Genomic DNA, 18,440 nt, shown 5'->3' with positions numbered 1-18,440 from the left:
CTGTGGCAAAGGAGCATTTAATGACCGGATGAGAATATGCTAATTTGTAGATTGTGCCTATCTCATTTTGGAGAGAAGGGATTCTGTGTGACCTTTGGCCAATCACTTGGGGTGTGTCCCCAAACAGCCTTTTCTCTGAATGGCTGCTTGTGGGCAGAGTTTCTGAAGACGAGCATGCGCTTTGCATTTTACCGGCACTTGAGTGTTTTCATGCGTGGGCATCTTTCTAGCCCTAGAGTAGACCCTTTGGAACAGTCCCTATCCTGTCCTAGGTACTGACTGCAGTTGGAGACTGCTGACGCCAGGCACTATTTTATATAGTGCCAATAGAATATTGCGAACTCTTAGCCTTATGTAAATAACGCACAAGAAGTACAGCTAATATTGGTGGTGGGAATAAAACACCTGCTTCCGTGCACCTGGTTTCTGCTCACACCAGTGTTTTGTTTCCCTTGGAGCAGGAATTTGGCATAGCATCACCATTCCGCCACCCAGGTCGTCTTCCTTGTTTCTAACGCGCCCACAAGAAGTGGTAGAGACCACGGTGACAGAATTTAGGCTTCTATTCATTTTTTTTTCATCCTTTTCGGGGGGAGTGGGCTGCTTTTATTTGAATTCCTCATATCTTCTCTATTTCTTGAGATTATAATGTCATCATTTACTCCTTCCCTTTCCTCTCTATAATGCCACCATATACCCCTCATTGCTCTTTCAAATTCATGGCCACTTATGGTTTTGTTTTTTGTTTTTGGTGTAGGATTGGGATGGGTTTTTTTTGTTTTTGTTTGATTGGAGTTTTTTGTTGTTGTTCTGGCTATTAATGGCCTATTTGTCATTTTATCATGACCCTGGCTGCCATTAGGAGAGCTGGTGACTTGGGTGAGTGTAAGGCACAGCCATCAGTCACCTGCCATAGTTAGCACCCTGCCGTGCTCTCCTCCTTGCTTAGTTGAGGCAATAATTACCCCCTTAGAGCTGGAGGCAGATGGGCTCTGGGTTTTCAGCTGGTTCTCCATGGGGTGCCTTGTAAACATGGCAGGTGGAACAGATTATACATAGAGAGTACTGGTGTTTTTGTGGGAGACCAATCATTTCTCAGAATTATCTTCATGTTTCTGATGGGCATGTGGCGATGAGGTACACGGTCATGTTTATGAAAACATATGCCAAAGAGTCCAATTCAGACTTTCTCTGCCATCTAATCTCAGAAAGTATTTGAGCTTTGATAGTGGCTTGGGCGAGCTCTTGGACTGGCGCTAACCTCGAGGGTAATCATTGCTGCTGTTTGTGGCTGAACAATTAAGGCGAACTATAACCTGCTTACCACCGCTGAGGCATGGCTCAGCCTTCAGAAATTTGCCAGGCCTTGCCAAGCAGAAATAGTTGCGCTTAGCTTTTGTCTGACTTGAGGGAAGTCGGCATCTGGATAGAATGATTCTTTGAACATGATGACCAGAATTGAGATGTGGTGCTTCGAGTGACATCAGCTGCCATACGAAATTACACCATCCCTGAATGACTGCCAACCTGCTGGTAACTGACAAAGGCTCTAAGAACTGAATGTCACGGAAATGAGTCTGGGGGGCCTCGATACCATGGTGTGATACATATTCCAAGTACATAGCTTCTTTGACCACTTAAGTATATACCTAGTGGGATAGGTTATTAGTGTTCGGCTTATAGGAAGCATTTCTCATTACAAACAGAGGAGGGTAACAACAAACTTTTTCCATTCAATGAAAAAAATCCTTAGTAATGGGGTCTGATGAGTCATACTGAAGGAACGGAGCCACATCGAAGGATAGAAGACTGTGCCCAGCCCCAAGTACCCATACATTCTAAAGCTCTCATAGTGACAGTTTCAGATAATGTTGTCTGTCTGCGTTGAAATGCCCAGTAAGACTTTAAATGTGTTTCAAATGTGCACTTTTGGGCTCTGGACTTTTGGACTTGGAGAGCTTGAGAGTCTACATTTCGTAGGCTTACTCAATTATTCTCATGTCTACATTTCGTAGGCTTACTCGATTATTCTCATGTATGCTGAAGTCTCAGCTCCCAAGCTTGTGGTCTGTGACATGTCAGTGTATGCAGGCAGCAGGGATGGGGTGAGGCCCAAAATCTCCCTATAAAATACCCAAATATGGAAGATGGTGGAGCCGGTAGCCACCGGCTATGTGGCAAAAGAAATGCTTCCATATCCCCACCACCCCCAAATTACAGGTTCTGACTTTGTGTGGACAGACACCTTACACGCCTAGTCTTAATGATAATAATAATTACATTTATATACCGGGCTTAACTTGTGACCAAATTGTAGACGAGTAAAGGTGGGAGAAAGGATGTTCTTCCTTTGTTTTTCTATGTAATCCACTCTGTGGATTTCCTCGCCCGTACCCACCCTTTTTATTCTCCCATCGCTGTCTTTCTCTGGGATGAGGAGGACTTGTAGCGGAAGGCGAGTGAGTGTGTGGGGACACACCTAGAGTGAGGCCGGACACTCGGTGGCTGTCCCAAAAGAAGAAAAGGAGGGAGAAACTAATGGCTGAGTGTACTAGGCAAGCCATCACCTCCCAGGCCCCTGACAACACGTTCTTATCCAGCTAGCATTAACGATGCTTGCTGAGCATGAGGAGTTGTGCTGAGACCACAAGATCCAATGGGAAGACCGTTGTGTTGCCTTAATTCAGATGCCCGACCAACAGGCTGGCGCAGCTGTGGTGTGGTCCCCGTACTGTTCCTTGTACTCGCTCATTTAATGTCCTTGTCCCTGTTGCCCATAACCGTACACGTTGCCACCCTGGAAGTCGAGCTCTGTCCTCTACTTACTGTTACCATTGACCTTTCCTAAGCCCAGATTTTCAAGGAAGCAGCACTTGTCAGCATGGCGTGCTGAATTAACATAAACTTTTGACATCGGCAGGTTTCCCTAAAAGCATGAAATGAGATAGGAGCAGCGTTGGCTCAATTGAGAAGGGCTGGTATTTCAGGCAAAACACTTGGTGTGTGAGATTAAGTGTCCATACGGGAATCGGATCAATGACGTAGACGGATGGAAGACTTTATTTTTTATTTATTTACTTTCCAATCCCAGCTCCCCCTCCCTCCTTTCCTCTCACTCCTCCCACCCCACCTCCCACCTGCTCCTAGGAGAGAGTGAGGCCTTCCCTAGGAAGTCTACTAAGTCTGTTCCATCATCTCCTTGAGGCAGGACCAGGGTACCTCCCCACCCCCACTCCCCCATGTCTAGGCTGAGCAAGGTATCTCTCCATAAAGAATGGCTCCACTAAGTCAGTTTGTGCATTAGTGTTAGATCTTGGACCCAATGCCAGTGGCCTCTCATATGTTGTCCCAGTCACACCACTGTCACCTATATTAAGGGAGTCTACTTCAGTCTTACGCAGGTGAGAGACCTGAGTCAGTGATCTCTCTCTAGCTCGGGTCAGCTGATGCTGTGGGTTTCCCCATCATGGTCTTGACTCCTTTGTTCATATTATTGCTCCTCCCCCACTTCGATTGTATTCCAGTAGCTTGGCCCATTGGTTAGTTGTGAATTTCTGCATCTGCTTCCATCTGTTTCTGGAAGAGGATTCTACTTATCTGGGGTTATGGATCACAAGCTGGCTATCCTTTGTTTTATGTCTAATATCCACTTATGAGTGAGTACATATTGGTCTTTCTTGGTCTGGGTTACCTCACTCAGCATGTTTTTTTTTTTCTGTCTGGTCTATTTGCCTGCAAATTGTAGGATGTCATTGTTTCTTACCACTGAGTAGTACTCCATATTGTAAATGTACCATATTTTCTTTATCCATTTTCAGTTGAGGGTCATCTAGGTTGTTTCCAAGATCTGGCTATGATGAATAATGTTGCTATGAACATAGTTGAGCAAATGTCCTTGTGATGTGAATGTGCCTCCTTTGGGTATATGTCCAAAAGTGGTAATGCAGGGTCTTGAGGTAGGCTGATCCCTAATTTTCTGAGAAACTGCCGTATTGATTTCCACAGCAGCCATACAAGTTTGCACTCCCACCAGCAATGGTGGAGTGATCCTGGAGGGACTTTAAACTAGATGGTATGTGTGATACTTCCACAAGCATTCAGAATCGTAACAATACAGCTTTGCCATTAACTCTGTGGACCAGACAACATGTGTCAATAGCCAACTATGACCCCAGGGCTGCTATTTTGCAGTTCTCAAATATCTTGCAAAACCAATGAAGGGATTTTTTAGCAGGGCTGGAATTATGGCCAGTTTTCGAGTTTAGACAGCTCTCTCTGTTTCTGTGGTGGACAGTCGATGGAGGGGCAGGAGAGAATGGTGAAGAGTTTGCCTTGGCTCTACAGTCACCACAGCAGTACAAGCAATGATGAATCAAGTGATTGGCGTGAACTTTGGAACGCTAAGCAGGTCTTGGATACCAGCTACGTGTGGAAGGCAAAGAGAGCCTATCCCGATTTATACCAAGTAAACCCAATGGAATAGCATGATTGGGAAAAAGGAAGAAGTCCATTGTTCGGTTTAGCCTCTGTTGCATTTAAGGAAAAAAAAGCCTAAGCCTTTGACACAATTTGAAGAGGGCAACAGCTGAAGTTCATGGATTGGTTCATGGAGAAGTTTGGAGGAGGACCATGATTAGAACACCATCAGGGGAAACAGGAAAACAGGCAGAGAAGGAAACCAAGACACCGCCATCACCCCAATTGTAACGTGCATTCTTCCCGCCAGCTGCCTGGGTCCCGTTGCTGTCTCAGCCCTCAAATAACACATGAGACACTATATTAATTATGAAGCTGTTGCCTGTTTGCTATGGTTTCTTAATGGCTAGCTCTGACTTAATTATTAGCCCATAATTACTAATATATATGTAGTTACTAATATATATTAGTAATTATGGGCTAATAATTATTATATATAATATATATTTGTAAGGTCTTATCTTACCAAGGACCCAGCCTCATTCGTCCTGTCTTCCCAGGATCACATGGCAACTCTCCACTCTTCACTACATTTCCCAGAATCCTCCTCAACTCCTAGTCCCACCTATCTTGCTTCCCTACTGGCCAACAGTGCTTTATTTATCAACCAGTAGGACAACATATACACAAAAGGACTTCCCCCATCACCCAACTCTGGACATTCAGAGAGCAACGGTGTCTCTGAGTCTACGGGAAGGAGAGTTTCTGGAGAAAGGGACCAGAAGTCTCAGGAGCCACAACTAGATTAGAAAAAGATCAACTGTGGCTAGAGAAATGGCCCACTGGTCCAGAGCAAGTACAGCGCTTGCAGAGAACCCAAGTTCAGTTTCTAGAACCCACATCAGGCAGCTCAGAATTGCCTGTAACTCTAACTCTAGGGGTCCCAGCACCATCTTGTACATCCTCATGTATATAAGATATATACAAATAATGAAAAGTAAAACTTAAAGAAAAAGTTGCACTAAAGAGCTATCCAGGAGTACATGTCGATGATGTCATAGTTAACCAGGAGCAGATATCAATGATCGTACACAGAAGATTGCAGAAAATTGTTGGGAAATCCAACCCAAACCACAGGAGGCTGGAGCCTGTATCCTGAGAAAAGGCTGGCAAATAGAGAAAGTTCCAGACACTTTCTCCAGAGCTTAACTGGGATGGAAGCAAACGAAGCATAATAAATACTGGATCACTGTCAGGCAATAAATACTTGATAAAGATTTTAGACAATAAAGGGAGGGGGAGAGGTACTAAAAATAGTGATACACATTAGGATGGATATGGATATAATCATATTGCTAGATAGCTAGCTATTCCTAGCCAAAACCTGAACCTTCCAGTTGTTTACACACACATTGCAAAATCCAGAGACAATTCAAACCATAAAGTACTGTTTGGAACCCAAGCTGTTTGGAAAAGATATATCGGGATTGGAGAGGGAAGGCATAGAGTGCAATTCAGAGCCTAGGTTATTTGCCAGTGTTACTCCTATATTGTATTACACAGCTCCCTATAACCCTGCATGCACGAGTACTTGACAAGGCAAGAAATATCACCAATTGGGAAAGCGGACCCAACTCTAGTCATTCTCTGAAGAAAACTCAGTGTCCGCATTAATGTTTTTGTCAGTTTCAGGCAACATTCCAATGTTGGGGAGTCCGGTGTCTCCAAGTAGCATAAGAATTAGGCTCCACCACCTTCCTTCACACTAAGGTTCTCTTATTCTCAGAAAATACTATCTCCCAGCTGGCCGATTGGAGACACAGGGAAGTTCATGTAGACAAAGCTACTCTGTACGTTTCTGTCTGTGGTGACTCTCCTGATGTGGGGGCAATGTGGCTGCCTCAAAGCTCCCCTGCTGTCCTACTGACCCACACCCTGCTTTGAAGGAGCAACTCAGCTCCTCTCTACACGAGGAAAGATGCTCTGACTAGGTAACCCTGAAGCACTGGTAGACCAGCAACCTTGCCTGGGCGTCTCTGTGGGGTGGATGCTGTGGATCTTAGGGGAGGCCAGCGACTTGTCCTTACAGGGAACCCAAAGCACTTGGCAGTGGATGCCTGGACTCATTCTAAAGCCCATGTTGTACTCAATCCATTCCAATGGACAACAGAGCCCACCCCCCTTCTCTTCGGTATGTCCCTGTGTGTTCCTCTGGGGTTTTCCTCTTCAATAACTGATGCATTCCCTTTGTCTTCTGTGTGGGGCCTATGTTCCCATGAAACACTAGCCCGACTCTTAGAATTCTAGAAGCCCCTTGGATCTTAAGCTTTCCCTCTATGTCCTCTGTAACATATGGAGCAGGGGGATTCTCAGTTTAGTGAAGGTGTTTTATGATTTAATTGAAAACTGAAAAAAAATGTTCCTTATGAAGTGTAGAAAGGCATCTATCTATCAGGGTAGATATGGTTTCTATCTCTAAAATCAGCTTTGTTTTGCTTCTTGCTGGGCTGTGCTCATTCATCGGATAAATATAGAGCTCATGTTATAGGAGAGGCTAAATTGGAAGGAAGACAATACCAGCAGGGCCCCTGGCAGGTGCATTCTGGCCAATGCCACACCTACCCTTGCCTGTCACCACGCAGAAACACCTTTCATTCATGTCACCGTGTGATGACGCAGTAGTCTCCTAAGGAACATCTTTTATCTAAACCGTTCTTCCTTAGAAGCACATTTCGTCTCTGAAGCTAACTTTCAGAAGTCTGAGTTTTGCTTTATGATTGTCATAGGAATTAGGCTACTTGGGAACATGTTTCTTCTTTCCATTTTTTTAAAGGCAAGCTGGTTATGTAGCTCATCTGTTTTACATGAGCAAGGCCCAACTTCTATTCTCCATTCCCAGCACCACCAATATAAGAATGTATTAGGGCTGGGAAGATGGCTGGCTGGTGCTCTTGTGGAAGAGACCCTGTGTTGGATCCCAGACACCCATATCAGATGGCTCCTAACCATCTGTAACTCCAGCTCCAGGGGATCCACACCTCTGGCCTCTGCAGACACCTGCACTCGTATGCATACACCCACCGGCAGTTACATACGTGTAGTGGTACGTTGCCTGAAGTTAATTCTGCATCATCAGGAATAAAATCACACACATACACACATAATTACAAATCAAATTTAAAAAACCAAATCCTTAACAACAACAACAACAAAATCAAGTGTCAAATGTTGTCGATGATGACCTACACATTGGATATTCTAGTTTTTCTTCTCCTACTTTACACTTTGTTTTATTTTGTCCACCACTGTCTTTAGATCTTTGGTACGAGGAGAATTAGAAGGAAGAGGGGGATTCATTGTTATAGCACAGTTTACTATGCTCCAGGCAGTCCTAGAAAGGCTTGGAGCTTCCTTAATATCAACTTGAGAACTGGCTTCCTGATCTCTCTCTCTCTCTCTCTCTCTCTCTCTCTCTCTCTCTCTCTCTCTCTCTCTCTCTCTCTCTCTCTCTCTCTCTGTCTCTCTGTCTCTCTGTCTCTCTGTCTCTCTCTGTCTCTCTCTCCACACAACACACACACACTTCCATCTATTTTTATCTAAAGGAAAACAGAAAATCTGAGCCTTGAAAAAGTTATGAGCTAGAAGCTGTAAATAAATTCTCATTGCCAAACAGAGGGAAGTTCAGAAGGATGTGTTGTTACTGCCTAAAGCAACTGTTTTCAACCTGTGGGTCGAGATCTCTTTGGGGGGACGGTCAAAGGGCCCTTTCACAGGGGTCACCTGAGACCATCTGTATATCAAATATTTGCATTCCGATTCATAACAGTAGCAAAATTCCAGTTATAAAGTAGCAACAAACAGAGTTTTGTGGTTGGGGTCACCGCAGCATGAGGAACTATATTAAAGGGTTGCAGCATAAGAATGTTGAGAACCAGCATCCTATAGCTTTCATGACAGCTGGATTCAACATCCCCCTTGCAAGTCCACCTACCTCTCCAGCTTCCTAGTTTCAGCCCCTTCTCCCTTCCCCCCAGAACATCTAGGTAAGTGTGTACCTTGTAGTATGTTACATGTTTTGCCATGATAATTTTCCTTCATGATTCCTCTTCCCGGGGCAACTTAAGCAACGTGAGTCTTGGGAGAAAACCAAGTCACAGGTCCTGTGGTCCTGTTTTTCACAATGTCCCTGGCCCTCCGTCTGAGAAAATGAAAAGACTTTCTCTTGTATAGTCCCCTATCCTACCCAGCACTTCACCCAGGGACTTTTAAGGGAGAACCCAGGGCTCTAAACTAGCTCAGAAATCCTGGGAATGTTCACATGTGAGATGATTATTTTTGTCTCCAAGAAACAAGGGAGCATCCACTAAATAATGGCCCCAATCTCCACTCGTTCTGGGAGACACAGGTTAGAAGGCTGAGGCCGAGGTCCTCATCTGAGTCACTGAGACAAGCCACTGCCCATCAGCACCACAAAGTCCCACAGCATTAAGAGAAAGCAAAGTCCCCCTAGCTCTTTTCTCTCTGCAGGTACGACCCTACCCCTCTCCTCTTCCTCACTGCAGCATGCCACCAGAACTCTGTCTCCATAGTTCACCCTCAACTCGCATGGGAGTGGCCGTGCCTCATATCCCCATGTCTGCCGCCTTTCGGTGATGTCTCCCAATAATCCTCCTCCTCAGCTTTTGTAACTCCTCCTGCCTGTCAGTCATTCCTTAGCCACCCTGTTCTGTCTTCCTGGCTTCCCCCAAGGGTTTTCTGTCATCTGTGTCTTTATGTCCCTGTCCTGTGTGATGACATCCAGCCTATTCGGGAACTCGAGGCTCGATCATCCGTGTCTGTTCCACCCACGTCTCAACGCTGTGTTTAACCCATCCCTCCATTTTACCGCAGCGACACCAGAATATTTTACCTCACTGTTGACACACTCAGGAACTCATTTTTCTTCATCCAGGAAGGAGCTGCCGTATGGCCACTTCAAAGAGAAAGAAAATACTATAGACAGTAATTTTGTTTCTTTCCCATTTCCAGACCACGGCTTCCCCCATTCATGGGACCATGCCAGTCTTGTGTGGTCCCAGGAAGTCATGCTGCCAATAGTGGCTATCTGAGATTGGATTACGTTGGTAAGGGTCTGTATTGCTTCAAACAGTAACTTAGTCCTCGGCGGCCAGATGTTTCATCGCTAACTGAGCCCACGCTTCATCCGCACAGACCATGTTTGTGTCATTTCATGTGCAGTGCGCTGAGAAAGTCGGGACGAGCTTAGCGATTCCTACAGCCTAATTCAGACATGGGCCTCAGCCTTCTGCCAACCTCAGTAGTATCAACTGTCCCCCATCAGCCACCTGTCACTCTCCTTAAGGTGCCATAGCCTTTATTATCTCAGAAGGTTTTTAAACACTCTTGTTTCCTTTGCCTGGAATTAACTTACCTATCTGTATTCTCTCTCTCTCTCTCTCTCTCTCTCTCTCTCTCTCTCTCTCTCTCTCTCTCTCTCTCTCTCTCTCTACCTCTCTCTCTCTCTACCTCTCTCTCTCTCTGCCTCTCTCTCTCTCTCTGTCTCTGTCTCTCTCTCTTTGACTCTTTCTCTCCCTGTGTCTCTCTGTCTCTGTCTCTATATCTCTGTCTCTCTGTCATATCTCAACTCAAATTATCTCTTTGGGAGCTTCCCATGACAAGCTATCTAACGAGGCCCCTCCTACTGTTTAGTCCGTATAATGCCGTCCAGTGTGCTTCGTTTCGGTACATTACACTCCTAAGAACCGTCTTTACATATTTTTCTACTTGTTCATCTGCTGTCTCTCCTCACTGGTGCAATGCTAACTCCCTGGGGAAAAGCTCTGCGTGTTAGGTCATCATGGCATCCACATAGGACACCCATTAGGAAATCAATAATTGCTATCAGAGAGGATGGACCGATGAGGTTATTATATCTCAACAGCGAACACAAGATAATGGTTACACTTTGTATCATTCTGAAGCAAAGCTAGTGTAGCGTCTTACCCATTTGTGACTTCTTACTACCGAAAGATGTTATGTGAACAAATGAACGTTTTCTACGACAACATGGAATGCAGACATGCTTTCTGTGCAATGCCTCCATGTGTGGAGGCAGGAACACTGCCTTCACGGAAGTACGGAGGCATTTCTTGCCTCAAATTTTTGTGGTCAGCTTATTATGGGATGGCTTCTTTCTTGGCAGATTGCTTTGTCTGTTTTTAATTTGAGCCTTCTGAGAACTGCCCCAAGTAAAAACATGAAAAGGAAAAAGTGTATCATGATTTTTAACAGAGACATGTTTTTCCTACAACGCTGGGCTGGGTCAGCTACTGGGTCTCTGTGAGGAGGAAATTCCTCTCCTCTCAGAGCCCCGGGTACTCCATCTCTAAGACTTTACTAGAATTACAGGATAACCATGGGCGGGCTACTTTCTTGCCTTACTCATGTCCCTTCAGTGTGTGGTGTGCAGCTAGAATTAGACATTCCCATTCATCATGCATTTAAGCTTTGGTATTTTATACATAAGTCATCAAACTGTCATCAAAAGTACAGTATTTGGAGCAATTGTATGAGCAGCATCTGCCATTTGCTGAATGAATGCATATCGATACTTTTTTGTAATACCGAAGCAGACTTTCATGTTATTCCAAGTAATGCTCCCATATAATGACAGTGATTCCCTGCCTACCTACCCCACCAAACTCAGATAACTAAACGCTGAGTGGCAACCAAGTGTAACCGAATGTCTCAGGACATTAGGGTACAAAAGTGGCATTTTCTTTGGACTGATGTTAAATTTAAATGTGTCTCTTGGGAATTGTTGAGTTCAACGTTTTGGGAAGCAAATGAGCTCTGAGATCTCTTTCAAGCGGGGAGCGGAAGGTTGAAAGATGCTTCTTAAACTTTGGCACAGTGTCTTATTTCTAATGTCTGAGAGTTTGTGGTTTGCTTTGGTTTCTCCAGACAAGGTTTCCTTGTGTAGCCCTGGCTGTCCTGGAACTCACTGTAGATCAGACTGGTCTGAACTTAGAGATCCACCTGCCTCTGCCTCTAAATTGCTGGAACTAAAGTTGTGTGATACCACACCCAGGTCTGAGAGCTGGTGTTTTAGTAATAGAAATTTTCTTAACAGTTCTATGTAATGGGTGCAAGGGCATTTATTTAGGGTTTGGCTATCATAGTTGCTACTGAACGTGTTTGGTGATACTGGTTGTTAGGCACACTTGTTAAATATCGGGAAATTTTATAACAAATCCGTACATACATGTAAACATTTTGGTGATGTTAAGATTTATAATGTACAAGTTAACCTGCCAGACTATTTATTTCCTTTAAATTTCTATGTAAAAACATTAGAAACATATTAAAGTGACTGATTTCCTAAAAATATAATAATAGCTACTATCTAACATTGACACTGAACTTTGTAATGAGTTCTAGATAGATTTAATAAAAAACGAAACTACAGATATCTAAAAAATAGTATGGTTCTTTATCTAGTTGATCTTTAAGTATAAAAAGATATTCTAAGCATATATAAAAATTATTGAAAGAAAATACTAATGAACACAAATATGTAGAGACTTGACAACATAGGAAATATTTGAATATTCAAAACATTATAAAGGTAAAATAGTGCATTAATGACATACATATATATGTATAACATATGTAAACCTTGAGAAAGTCTGAATATTCAAATTAAAAAGACATGAACAAGACCCAGGATACAGAAAGAAGGGTAACAAACAAATATATGAAAGGCATGAAGCTTTACTAACAAAAACCATGCAAATTATGACATCAAAACATGTGTAATTATTAACTTGAAAAATGACAAGCAAATGAATATTTTTTGTTGTCAGGAATTAAGTGAGATACTAAGTACAGAAATATAAATTTGCTCAAAGGTCATTGAAATATTGGTAATTCTATTAGTTATACATTCTACAAACTAATAAGATTTGGCTAAAAATGTATCTGTAAGATGTAAAAACTGTTTTAACAGTAGTGGGAAGATGAAAGCTTAAAATATCCTATAAATGGAAGCGGTCTTTAAAATTTGACATTATCTGTTTTGACCAGACTCTTATTTAAAATAATACATATTAAATAGCTAATGCATAGTGACACAAGTCTTTAATCCCAGCACTAAGGAGTCAGAGGCAGATGGATCTCTGAGATGCCAAGGCTAGACTCAATTACATGAAGAGTTTCTGGCCAGCCAGGACTAAATAGTGAGAACCAGTCTCCCCCAAAATAAAGATAAACAAGAAATTAAATACTTCAAAACATTTAAAGCGTACTTCAAGTCACAGTAATACAGTATTTCACGTTTGCTGTCAATTTTATCCAGATGAAAACGTGGTTCCTAATTCATTGTAAAGCAGATCTCCAGACATGTCATTATATGTCTCTTTACATGCCTCAGCACCATTTATAAAAGCATGCAAGCGTGTTCTGACACAGTCACAGAATTAATGAAATCACTAACAGAATTAACGTAATGGTACAGAACACCGAAACATCCCTAATTGTTTCAAACATATCTGCTTACTTCCTTGAATATTTTCAACTTTGCTGGGCAGGCAGCCTATGTCGCAACCATGTCATCGCTGCTGGTAAGCCATACCACACAATGTAGAGGAGATGGCGGGGAGTCTGTATTCCAGCAACATGTTATTTTTACAAGCACTCAGAACTAGATGTGGCCCTGCAGGCTAACGTTTGTCAACCACTGATTTAACTGGAAGATGGACATTAGCTTTAAAGTGTTGAAGAGATGTAGGGACATTTTTTATGTGTGTCAAGAATACTTCATGGGGGGGGGCTTTTCTATGCTTTGTTTGTAGTGAGGGAGACCCTGCACTTGGAAGACAAAGCCTTATCATTGAGTTACATCTCCAGCCTCCTTCATGAGTCCTCCTATGGTGCATGGTCGACAGCACATTATCAGTGGCTCTAATTGGGTCCATTTGGGGAGTCTGTTCTTACTGTAAATTCCTAGTTTTTTTGTTTATGACTTCATTCACTGAGCTTATTGCCTAATTCGAGTATTTCATTAGAAGTTGGATAAAAGTAACTTTCTATTATTCTGCCTCCTTTCATTAGCCCAGATGCTTTTGTAAAAGGGAAAAAGATCTTTCCAAACCATTGAGGAATTTGAGGTTCGCTGAATGGAATACAGATTAATAATGATCATTTTTTTGCAGTCAGTTTATTTGATGATTCTTTCTTTCTAATGGGCAATTTTTGTTTGAGTTAGTGTCTCATGCAGTCCAAACTAGGCTCAAACTTACTATGTAGTCAAGTATGGCCTTCAGCTTCTGATCCTCCTGCCTCTGCTTCCTGCGTGCTAGGGTTGCAGACATGCACCACCAGGCCCGGTTGATACAATGGTGTCAATCATCAAGCCCAGGGTTTTGCGCTTCCTAGATAACCACTTAGCTACACCCCAGCCCCTAATGGACAGTTTCCCACACTTTTCCATTTCCAGTGATTTCCAGGGTATTGGGAGTTTAAGGAATAAAGAGGACCTTTCTCTGCTTACTTTAATTTTGTGTGTATAAAAATATATTTGTGGTTTTACATGATGGTTATCAACCACTTATACTTACTACTCTCTTTTGTGTTCAAGTCAACCCCCATCCTCAGCTAAAGGAGCCCCTTTTTGGTCTTGTTAGTATTTCATACCTTCTTTCTTGATAATCTATCAAACTCCAGGTGAAAATAATCCATAGCATAGCAATGAGCTTGTCCATTAATATTTACCAAAATTTTGATACAGAGAAAGCAAATAAGCATATTTGTTGTTATAGTTCTTTAATTTAGTGCATCAAATAGGCCAAGTAGTTCATTTTATTCTGGGTAACAATTATAGGAAACTATTTTATTTACTATTTATTTATTTATTTGTACTGAGTACTAATTTTAGAATGGTGAAATGCAATTAAAAATTTTAACACCAACACATCATTTTTTACATTAGTTTTGTAAATTCCCATAGCACATTTACAATAAGATTAAAACTTTTTTGTAAAATACATACATACATTTTTAATAGCTGTAGATAATCATATAATTTTAATTATACTACTGCATGTTCTTGGAAAGGAAAATGGCTTTCCCCCACCCAATTAAGATTTTTAACATTAAGGTTTCCAGCTTCCCCTGCTTTTCTTTACAGACTTAAGGCCTTTTTCTCCCAATCAACAGTGTGAAAAGTACTCTGAGTGTTTTCCTATATTTATTGCCATGTTTTATATAAACAGCAACTTCCAAGGTTTTCTGAGGTCTTTGTAGTCTTTCCCCTTACTCTTCATTCCATATGGACAGATTCTAAATAAGTGAACAATTACAAATTTCACCCCTTGTCTGCTCCAAAGTACCTCTGATAATGCCTCTTCCTTCCTCCTTTCTTCCTTTCTTTCCTCCTTTCTTTCTGTTGTTTTTTTTTGTTGTTTGTTTGTTTTGCTTTTTGACACAAGATCTCTACATAGTCCTGGCTATCCTGGAAATCATTGTGTAGCCCAGGCTGGCCTTGAACTCAGAAAGCCACCTGCCTCTGCCTCTACCTCTGCCTCCAGAGTGCTGGGAGTAAAGGTGTTCACTACCATCCCCGGACCCTGTTTTGGCCTCTTAGGTGCCCTGATTTGTAGGCATGTGACACCAAGCTTGGTGGACCCCTTTCTTAACATATAAAGCAAACAGAAAATTTCGATTACTCTGCTTCATTGCAGGTGGCTATGACTTAGGATTGCTTTTTCCCGACCTCCATCAGTGACCCGTCGTGGACCCATCCAGTTGGGAACTCAAATCCTTTCTCACAGAAGGAAATGGTGAACCTCATTGTGTAAAAGTCACCCTGGTTCTTTAAAATATGGGAGCTCTGCTTCTTAGTTTTTATTGTCAATCTGACACAACCTAGATTCAAGTCATGTGAGATGAGTAGACCTCAGCTGAGGAATCGCCTGGTCAGACTGGCCTGGGAACATTTTCTTGCCAGCTAATTGATGTAGGAGGGTCCAGCTGCTGCACCCTCCCTAAGCAGGTAGTCCTGGGTTGTGTAAGCAAGCCAGCCCAGCGTGAGCCAGTGAGTGAGTCAGTAAGCCATCTTCTTCCACACTTTTCTGCTTGACTTCCTGCCCTGACTTCCCTCAGTGGCCCAGGGACATGGAAGTGTAAGTTTGACTAAACTCTTCCCTCTGCTAAGTTGTTTTGGCTAATGGTTTTTATCATGCACTCTAGACCTGACATACCTACCATGAGTCAAAGGAAATGTAAATATTCGGTCATGCTGGAGTGTGTGTGTGTGTGTGTGTGTGTGTGTGCGTTCAATCCCTCCTCCCCCCACAGACCAATGATTGACTGTGGCCTCCTCTTGAAACCATGACCTATCAAAGGCATCCTCCCAGAAATCTGAATCTATCAGGATTTCTTCCATTTCCTGCCCAGAAGTAGTTCCATCATTTCTATGATTTAGAAGTGTTTGCAGTTAATAATTTCTTCATGCTAAATATAGCCAATAAATGATACAATTATAAATGCCATGATTTTCAGTCTATAGATGACACAGGCAAGACTAGCAGTGATTAGCTCTGGGAAGCAGAAGGTTTATTCTCCTTAATAAGTACAGTGGATTCAATAGCTAATCTTTTTTAAAAGATTTATTTACTTTTATGTGTATGGATGTTTTGCATATGTACATGAGCATGTGTGTGTGTGTGCGTGCGCGAGTGTGCATACCACATGTAAGATCAGAAGAGAGGAACAGATTCCATGGAACTAGGTGTATATAGACAATTGTGAACTGTCATGTGGGTGCTGGGAATAGAACCTAGGTCCTCTGCAAGAGCAGCAAGTGTTCTTAACCACTGAGCCACCTCTCTACCCTCCAATAACCACGTCTTTTCCATGTATAACTGACCTTAATGTCATTTCACAATTGTGTGATTGAATGCAAACATCTAGAGAGAACAGCAACTGGACTTTGGCCTTCTTGGTATCACTGTAAATGACAACTGAGGATATTTGCACAGGTTTTGGAAGTGAGTATTATCCTCACCCAACCAGGTTAGAGCAGAGAAATGGCCCCAGAAGGCCTTGTTGAGAGGACAATTACTTCTTCAGCACTGCACAGAGTAGCAGGAGTGACCAGACCATTCTTTGGTACACGAAGTTCTGAGTCCATGCTGTGCCCCTTCCTTGCATGACATAGTATGTCTCGTACCGTAGCAAAAATAATAGGTCTATTCTTTCACAGTTATGTTCTTTGTTAGCGTTGGTTCCACTAGACAAATCATGCGGCTAGCACAGGCCACTGTGAGCAGCTACTGAATTTTTTTTCTTTTTTCGGCCTGTGCATTTACTCAGGCTTCTCCAGCAAATGGAAATGATATCCACAAATTCCCTGTGGCTTCTTTGTGGGTTCCTGGGTACAATAACTGTGAGCCCCTTCAGTGCCAGAATTTGATACATATTTGTTAAGAAAATCCTTGTCTCCCATTGCTATGGTTTTCCCTAACCATGGTAGATAGAGATTAAAATGCTGTAAGAGGTACCCAAAGTTCAAGACTGATTTGCACATTCATCTTCTCATTCCCATTTCCTGGAGACACAGGCTGTAAATACTGATGACAGGTGGACCATGGACTCCAGCTGAAAAATTGCTACCGCCTCTCCCATAATGCCGCTAGTTTCACACCTTAAATTTTATCTAGACCATAGTACTTAACCCCAGATACTTGTGAAGTCCCAGTCCTGAAAAGGGGGCTTTCTACAAACTTTATTTTTTTTAACACGAAAAGGATGTAACAGAACCAATCAAAACATGTCTGATTCCTCTTTATTTAAAACATGGTTTCAAAAGCTCTTCTCGACACTGCTTTTATTCCAGTATAAATCACTTAATTGCATCCCATTTGATGCTGCACGCTTTCAAGGAAAACAAAAGACATTCTAAAGTATAGACTTCAATTTATTTGGACCCAGTATCTTTCAAAAGAAATAATGGCTGGGTCTGACTCACAAGAAAATCCTTGGAAAGGCACTTGGTACTTTTGAGTGCTCTCCTAACATTCGTTTTGAGTTTAATCTGCTTTGAAAATAGGAATCAAGGAAAAGTTTCTCCGGGGCTATGTGGAGATGGATTAGTTGCTGGGGTCTGGTCCAGTAAGCAAAATTTGCACCCTAAGTGAGTTGTGATTTTTTTTTTGTTTTGTTTTGTTTTGCACTGAAACAAGGGCATGTAAGTGGGAGGGGCATAGATACAGCATAGGATGGAATAGCTGAACAGTGCCAGCCCAGGGAGGGGCTCACCTTTGCCTCTGGCGACTCAGGAAGGCTGTAACATGTCTGTAGGCACAGTATACCAATAACCATTCTACTTCTAGAAATAGATCATGGTGGTCCTGTGAACAGTAATGTGTCCAAAAGTTTAAGACATAAAAAAGGCAAGAAAAATGCCTTGTCTTGAAGTGCCAAGTTCATTTGGTTCCAGGAACCTGGAGATTTCATAATAAAAAAAATGGAGTAGAAGCCAGAAATGAAGCAATGGCAATTTCTTTTTAGACAAAGCCTTGGCGCAAGTCATTCCATCCATGTATCCTATTCAGGCTTAGTTCTGTTCTGTTGTTATTCTGGCTGTTGAGTCCCAAGATAGCCTATGGTAGATGACAAATAACTCTTGCTACTCTAATGTATATCAAAATACAGTAGTTCTAAGATCATTAGCAGTATGTATCTTTTTTAAAACAAGCTTTCATTTAATTAGTAAAGTAATTCTGATATCAAAATAATTTCATTTAGTAAAAATTGTTGAGTAGTGAAAATATGCTGTATCACTGTGTATGCATACTTTGAAGTAACATTAATTTGGTTCTAATTTCCATGCCATTCTCATTCAAGCTTAAAAGGATAAATCAGCTGTCCTAAATACTTTAACAATTATGACAAGCATTTATAAGAAGCAGCAGTGTGAGTTTTCTGCTTGCTTAGTAGGCATCTGCACCAATAACCTCACAACA

At 42.2% G+C, this 18,440-nt stretch overlaps 1 protein-coding gene across 6 annotated transcripts in view; it reads left to right on the top strand.

Moving 5' to 3' along the window:
* Positions 1-18,440, top strand: part of Sybu (syntabulin) — a 108,343-nt gene that overhangs the window by 44,470 nt on the left and 45,433 nt on the right. The gene's annotated exons all lie outside the window — the stretch shown is intronic.

This window comes from Mesocricetus auratus, unplaced genomic scaffold (genome assembly GCF_017639785.1).
Source record: "Mesocricetus auratus isolate SY011 unplaced genomic scaffold, BCM_Maur_2.0 Super-Scaffold_100023, whole genome shotgun sequence".
Taxonomy (NCBI): domain Eukaryota; kingdom Metazoa; phylum Chordata; class Mammalia; order Rodentia; family Cricetidae; genus Mesocricetus; species Mesocricetus auratus.
The sequence above is the reverse complement of the archived record's forward strand: the minus strand, read 5'-3'. Positions and strand labels throughout refer to the sequence as shown.